Source organism: Typopeltis vanoorti, chromosome 1 (genome assembly GCF_054136105.1).
Source record: "Typopeltis vanoorti isolate ZY-2024b chromosome 1, IOZ_Tvanoo_1.0, whole genome shotgun sequence".
In the NCBI taxonomy this organism is placed as follows: Eukaryota; Metazoa; Arthropoda; class Arachnida; order Uropygi; family Thelyphonidae; genus Typopeltis; species Typopeltis vanoorti.
This window is the reverse complement of record NC_143549.1, coordinates 16,076,346-16,084,816: the sequence shown is the minus strand read 5'-3', so window position 1 is coordinate 16,084,816 and position 8,471 is coordinate 16,076,346.

Below are 8,471 nucleotides of genomic sequence, written 5' to 3'. Positions count from 1 at the left end.
GATTTAAAGAGGATGGAATAACCTCTGAGAAGATACAGAGATGGATAACAAAAATCATATGAAGACTGTACAATATCGGTTATGAGGATAAACTGAAAGAATGAAAAGCATAGAGTGTCCTGGATAGAAAATGAAAGGGAGATAATAAGATCAAGACATTTAAGCTGTTGAGAAGTTTTTACTGGATTGACACAGAGATTTTTCATATGATAGGACAAGTGATCATCCCTAAAAGTTGCAAAAGAAAGTAATGAGTAAGAGGCAATTGGAATTTTTTTTCCATGGAAAATGGTGGTAGCTGCATGGAATGCACTTCATGAGAGGGTGGTGAAAGTGTGGATGAGTTTAAGGAGTGGTATAATAAGACTTTGTGTTCTCTAGTGTTGATCTCTCATGATGAGTCTTATGACTATGGGAGTCAGGAAAATAATCATAATTATTGGGAATAAATACTGATGAATATTAGGAACAAACAGGACTAGCCATGGATCTCGACTCCACCCCATTCCAGTCACCAGCCCTAGCAAATCTATATATGGAGAATTTCAAAAAGAATGTCACTGAAAATTATCACAAAAAAACCAAAAACTCAGTTGTGCTTAAATTAATTCATGCTGTGAGCTGTGAAAATAAGCTCCGGACAAATTGTGTAACTATTTAAGAGTAAAGATGCTGGAAGAATAAGATATGTAGATGTACTACATTATTGTCTGCACGGTTAGCCTATTGCTATGTGCTTCAAAACCATATGCCTGGGGAAGGAGTGTCCTAGGTTCGATTCCCATCGACGACATGAGGAGCTTAAGAATCTTTTTCAGCCATAGCCAAGTTAGCTGGTCTTGAGCATGGATAGCAGGTTTTTTTTCCCAGTTTATCTGGGGTTTTTCATCCCACAAGCAGGCAAACTGGTCCCGTGTACACACAGGCTACAGTCATAGGATATAGTACCTATCCCTCATTAGGAGGGCTCAACCAGTCCTAAGGGACAGATGAGAAACAGTGGGGGAGGGGGACCCTAAACGAATAAATCAATAAACTACATTATTTAACTGGATTGCACCAATTTTAATTTTGTGTGTATATAATTGCTAGTTTATTTATTTTATTAATGAAATTATATTGTAAGAAAAGCACAATTTTTTTTTTAAATAATAGATTGTCTATTACATATGCTGTGATTATGTATATACATGTAAGGTTAATATTGAACTAAACGAATAAACTGATTTGATTCTAAAATTTATTTATTGGAAATGATAACTGTAATTTAATTTAAAGGTATTTGTGATATGAAGAACTTACTCGTTTTCTTGCACACTTCATACAATGTGAGATTTACTAGTAAATCTCACACACAAGTAACGTGCCATAACTATAACACCTAATGGCATCTCATTTTTTTTTGCTTCATGATAAAAACCAGAAGTGTGACTCATGGAGCATGTGTGGAGTGAAAGGAACACTGCAATACTGCTGTGAGAGAAATGAGGAGAATTTTTGGAATTCAATAGCAGATATTTATGAAGTCTTTCATATAGGAAGAAAAACATTTAAGAGTTAGCAATTCTTATCTTATGACAATTGATAACAGGACAACTATTAGGGAAAGAAGATACAGCAGGTTGAATTTTTAGTGATTTTCATATAGAAAGAAAAATAAAGTTCTGAATCTTATAAGAGATGAAAAGGACAGAAGAAAGTCAAAATGGTTGGTTTATGTTATGACTCGTAGAGAAGACTGCCAACTAAAATTGCAAGTGTTTTTGTGATTATTTAAAAGGAAACTGCAGTTTGAATTAAGGATTTCAGATCTTTATTATATAAGTTTTATTTCCAGATAGCTGGAAATAAAATTATATAATAAATTCATTGACAGCCACTTGTGAATAAATAACTTCATAATAAATGAGATGATGTTTGAAAATAAAAAAAAAAAAAGTGCAAATTATGCCAAGAAAAGAATTTATTTTGAACTCATTTCAAACAAAGCTGAAAATTCGTTTGTCTTTGATAATTCGTCTGTAGTGAATGGATTTCTGCAGCCCTGTCCCTGATGATGTAAGTTCGATAACTTAAAATTTGTTAAGGTGTATACTGTTTAATTTAATAAACCTGTTATATTTTTAGAAACATGTTTCAATACCAAAAATTAACTAAATAATCATAATTAATTAACACACGATGCACTGTCTTCATTGCCTAAGACTGAATCCCAAATAAGTCTGGAATCACGTGAATGAACAGATCCAGCATTTGAATTCTGCAACTTTAACATTCATAAGTCAGGAAGTAATTCTGACCATTCATGGCAGTTCATGATACAATAGTATACAAGAGACTTGATATTGGAAGTGATCACCATTTCATTTTGAGTATTATAAAAATGATTACCATAATAAAAAGAAAATAGGTTACGAAATTTCTGAAAAGAATCAAAAGGTGAACTGTAGATTGAAGTATACTAATATCATTAAGGAAAACTGAGAGTTTGAAAAACAAAACCCAAACATTGATTACATGAGGGAGCCATGTGGTGAACTGTCTGATATAAAAAAAGTCAAAAATGATTCAAGTAAAATAAGGAATCATATCGAAAGTTCCTGGAAGATTACTTAGCAGGTGCCTCGAGAAAATACAGAGAAAATGTGATAAGACTAAAACGTCTGTAAAAATAGGTCACAAAAGTCATGGGATGACTTTGAGATAAGAACAGAGGAGATAAATAACATGAAGGAGAAAAATGGAAGCTGAGAGCTTGGAAATGGAGGAAAGAAATCAAGAATGATAAGCTGACAAAAACTGAATATATACAAAATTTCATATGCTCAAACAGTAACAGAAATAGTGACAGAAAATATTTATGCTTCTTAACTACACCCATTATCAGCTTCTGTTGATGAAGTTTCAAAATCTCACTTGTATCAATAATGTAAGATCTCCTTATTAACAGGCATATTAATATTATATGTACTCTCCTCTGTCTATTCTCCAATCTTTGAAGACCATATTTTTCCTGAATCTGACCTCATTTCACAATTACAGTTATCCACCTTTAAGAATCTATGTTATCCTCTATAGAGGATTGCATTTATTTTATTAATGAAATTATATTGTAAGAAAAGCACTATTTTTTTTTTAAATAATAGACTGTCTATTACATACATATGTTGTGCTTATGTATATACATAAGCTCACCTGTGAATGCATTTACCCTGATCATGCCATGCCATGCCAGAGATACTGAGTGGTCTATAATTAGTTGCATAACTTGATCAGGAATTATCCTTCTCCCCTTCCACCCACTAGGAATCATGTATGTGCTGAGATTTGAATCTCAGCACATCAGCACTAAGTAAGAGTATTGCTATACATTCTTCAGCAACCATGCTGATAGCCAGCCAGTCTCAGTGATGTATTCAAATGAAACTCCTAAAATAATTTTAATACCTCTATTTTTTCATATAATCCCCCCCCCCCTTTCCCAAAATTCAGAAAGCTAATGGAGGTCTGACTGGAATGTATATCTTACTAAATTGAACAATGAACAGCTCAGCTTTTTGGTAATCAATCAGCTGAAATATGAAGGTATAAAGTTTTGAACTGGTGCTGCAGAATTCAGAAGCTGTGATCAGAAGGTTGAATTTCAGATGACAGGAGTTCTCAAAATATCATATTAAAAAAAAAAAATTTTTTTTTTCTTTAATGAGATTGACTATAAAGTTGAATGTGAGAATTATAGAGGGCTAGCAAATTAAGAAGAAGAAAAGGCTAAGAAAAACTGTGGTAAAAAAAAACTTTGTTCCCATGAAGCTGCCTTGGCAAAATATTGTGTAACATTTTAATAATAACTAAAGAAATTTATTTAATGATAATTAATTAGTTAATTAATTATCATCCCTACATGTGTGTAGTCCATCTGGTTTTACTGTAGGGCTACAAAAGAATTTTAGTAGTAAATAATTTTTTTTTTTTTTTACATTAGTTTGAAAATTTTCAGATATAGTTAAGAATTAAAATAGTTCTTTAACATAATTTGTTTAATTTCAATATAATAATATGCATAATATTTTGCCACACATCCCAACATGCTTAGTTTGCCACTTGAAATTTTTACCTGTGTAAAGAAAGCAATGCCATTTTTGTATTGATATAATTAACATTTCATACTTTTTGTGAGCATCAGGTACATCAGCATGGATTAAATGTTATGGTCAGATAAACAGGATAGGACAGGTTAGAACAGATTGGCAGCAAAAAGACTCCAGCATTACACTGATGCAGTGTAACTGCTCTAAAGCCACCTTTTCACAAAGTGTGGTCTGTGGCCAACTAGTAGGTCATGTGATTTTCCTATTAGACCACAAGAGAATTTTGTTAGTAAATAAATATTTTTTTTATTTCTTTACCTCAGAATACAGTTTAGAATACAATATATTAAAAAATCCTGTGAATTAAAAAGTTATTTTACATAATTAATTCAATTTTAATATAACAGTATGCATAATATTTTGCCACATATGCTGTATATCTTGATCTGCTTAGCTTGGAACCTTGATCTGCTTAGCTTGGAATCTCAGTGATCCCAAAGATTATTGGGATCACTGAGACGTGGTTGACAGAAGAGGATATAATAAACAGGAATAGAAGTAGCAGGGTATAGCATTTTTCAGCAGGATAGGAAGAGAAAGCGTGGTAGTGAAGTACTGCTTATTATAAGTTATGACTTATGCCCTCTAAGAGTGGAGACTTTGGAAGGCAGTGACACTAATGGTTTTGAAAACATATGGTGTGAGGTAGAGGTGGACAAGACAGGATATTTAGTGGGGTGTTGCTACAAACCAAGGAACAGAGAGGGTGGGGACCAGGTGATGTTTAGGCAGTGAGCTTGGCAAGTGCAAGAAGAATGATTGTTATGGGAGATTTTAACTATGGCAGTATAAGTTGGGAAGAGAAAAATGTATGTAGTAATAAGTGAATGGAATTTCTGGAATTCTTGACGGACAAATGTCTTAGGCAACATGTAATAGAGGGAACAAGAGGTTCAAAAATTTTGGATTTGGTCATAGCATCAGAAGAGTTGATAATATCTGAGATGACATCTCTCCCACCAGTAGGAGAGAGTGACCATGTGGTTTTGACTTGGAAGATGAATAGACATGCAGGAGTATCAAAGAGATGGGAACATATGTGCAATTATAAGGCAGGATTATAATTGTTTTAGATATCAACTTGGGGAAGTTTCATGGAACAAGGAATTGGAAGGCTGGGATATCATTAGTGCTTGGGAAATTGTGAAGGAATATTTGTTAGCAACAATAGGAAGCTGTATTCCAGAAGTGAAGAAGAGGACACAATTTGGTGTAATGTGGATGATTAAACAGGAACTGCATGTGAAAAAGAGGCTATGGGAGAGATATAAGGAGACAGGTGAAGAGAAGATGCATGAAGAATATAAGGCACAGGCCAGGAGAGTGACTAGTATGGTAAGGAAGGTGAAACTGGAATATGAAAAGAGATTGGCCCTAAGATCCAAAGAAAACCCTAGGGAATTTTTTTAGCTATGTGGCCAGTAGGAGGAGAAATGATTGTGGGATAAAAATGGGAATAGTGACTAATGCAGAGGACATAGTGGAATTGTTCAATGAACACTTTATTGGAGTATTTCATCCTGGAGGAGTAAATTTTAATACTAGAGGGATAGGGGAGGTTCGAGGTTTAGAGGTGCAGGAGAAGAGTGTATTCCAAATACTGAATACTCTGGATGTCGATAAAGCTGTGGGACTGGATGGTATTTCACCATGAGTTTTGAGAGAATGTGCCAAAGAACTGACAGCTCCTTTGACCTGGCTTTTCAATGAAAGTCTGGCTATGGAAAAGGTTCCCAGGGAATGGAAGGAAGATAAGATAGTGCCATTGCATAATGGTGGTAGCAGACTGGAAGTGTCTAAAGGCCAGTTTGTGTGTCATCAGTAGTTGTTAAGATCTTGGAGAAATTAGTAAGGGAGCATATATAGCATTGGGCAGATAACGGTAATATTATCTGTGAGAATCAATATGGATTTGTTAAGAGGCACTCTTGTTTTAGTAATATACTAGTCTTTTATAATAAAGTTACAAGAGCAGTTGATGAGGGAAAGGCATATACTTCCATTTTCTTGGATTTAGCGAATGCATTCGATAGAGTGCCACATGATAAGCTGATATTTAAGTTGCAGCACATGGGTCTGGATGTCAGATTGGTCAACTGGATTTAGGATTGGCTGTCTGATAGGTATCAGAGAGTTGTGTATGGTGGAACACTTTCAAGGAGACAGAAGGTTACAAGTGGGGTCCCATAGGGCTCAGTAATGGGAACTATATTGTTTAACCTTTGTATTAGTGACATTGTCAGTGGATTGCAGGGGTATATTCAGTTGTTTGCAGATGGTGTGAAGCTGAGAAAGGTTATTAGTAATAGTGTAGATGTGGTAGCCCTACAAGAGGATTTCAATAAACTAGACAGATGGGCAAATGAATGAGGGTTTCAGTTTAGTGCAGCAAAATGTAAGGTCTTGAGGTTTGGGACATCGATGGGAGACTTCATACTCTATTGGAGGAGTCGTACTGGAGGAAGTAGGGGAGACAAGAGATCTGTGGTTGATGATTGATAATAATCTGAAATTCAGGGGACACATTGCAAAGGTGTAACCCAAAGGAATGTTGCAATACTGAGAAGGAAGCTGACCTGCAGAGATAAAAGAGTTATCATTCCATTGTATAAGACTCTGATCAGACCACACTTAGACTATTGTTCTTAAATTTGGTCCCCAGGATTTGAAGGGGATAAATTAATTGTTATCTGCAGAGGCAGATAACAAAGATGGTTTCAGGACTATACAATGTTAGTTATGAGGACTGGCTGAGAGAATGTGGACTACAGAGTTTGGTAGATAGAAGAAGGAGAGGTGATATGATTGAGGCTTTTAAACTGTCGAGAGGTGGTTACAAGGTTGACACTGGGTAGCTCTTTCACTTGGTGGAACAGCGGGAAGGAGTGATGATGAGGACCATCCCTGGAAGTTAAAGAAGGAAGCTGTGAGCAAGAGGGTGAGGAGTGGTTTCTTTGCATGGAGGGTGGTTGAACCATACAATGCATTGCCTGATAGAGTGGTGAGAGTGAGAACGGTTAATGAGTTCAAGGAGCGGTATGATAGACTTTGTGTTTCCTAGAAAGGACCTCCCGCAATGAGTCTTTTGACTCAATGGAGGCCTGAATAATAATTTACAATTCTCTAAAATAACGTGGGAAAAAATCTCTATTCTGAATTATAAATTTTAAGAGAGCATTCAACTCAATAAGCAGATATAAATTGTTTGAAATTTTAATTCTAAAAAATAAAAGAGGAAAAAATAATATCCTCCACTACTATAAAAATACTATGAGAAAAATAAATTTTGGAGTAGTTAAAACTTCTGAGATATTGAAAGAGGAGTAATGCAGGGATATCCACTTTCACCATGTTTGTTTAACCTCTGCTTGAAGAAACTAGTAAAAGAAAGAGTATTTCCCACAAAACATGGGAATAATTGTGAATGGACATAATTTACATCATATAAAACATGCAGATAATATCGTATTATTTACAAATAATAAAGAAAACTTAGGGTATGCAATTGATAACCAACATTAAAAACAGCAAGGAGTGACTAAACAATGCAGATAAATTTTAGTAAACTCTAAACTAGTGGCAATATATAGAAATGGAGAGGAACTCAACTTAGAAGTGGAAGGAAATAAAATGGAACTGGTTATAATATTCAATTAGTTAGTTAGACATGTTAATCACAAAATGAATAAATTATGAAAAAAATATCGAATACAAAATAAATCTACCATGACCAAACTTAAAAATAAAAGTATTGAGGTGCAAAAGCTTGGATTATTAAACAAGTTGAAAATGTATAAAAAATTATGTGCTAAAATAAAAACCAAACAGGAGATCACAGAAGAATTCTACTACCATATTCCAGTCACAGAAAGAATCAAAAAAACGAGTTATGGACAGTATGCTTACAGAAAGATTTCCTCAAATTCTTTGAAACAGAAGAATAGAAGTGAAAATACTGGCAGGAAGACCAAGGACAGAAAATAACAAGAGTATAAGTATTTTGAACTTACAGAAATTTAAATAACTTGGCTATAAATAAATAGAATAGACTGGAAAGTTGTTGTTCATGGTAGCCTCAGTCTACCTTAGGCCCATTGGAAGGATGATATAACATTACCATGTTATAGCTGCACAATCTTTTTTGTTTTTAATTACGGATATTATAAATTTATAACAACATTTGTTATAAATTTGGAACAAAACCAAGTAAAGTCAAAAAGGAACTGACACACACACCGAGAGAGAGAGAGAGAGAGGGGGGGGGGGGGACAGGCATAAAATAAAATCAGAATGAAGGAAGGGCACAGAAACAACATAAGATTA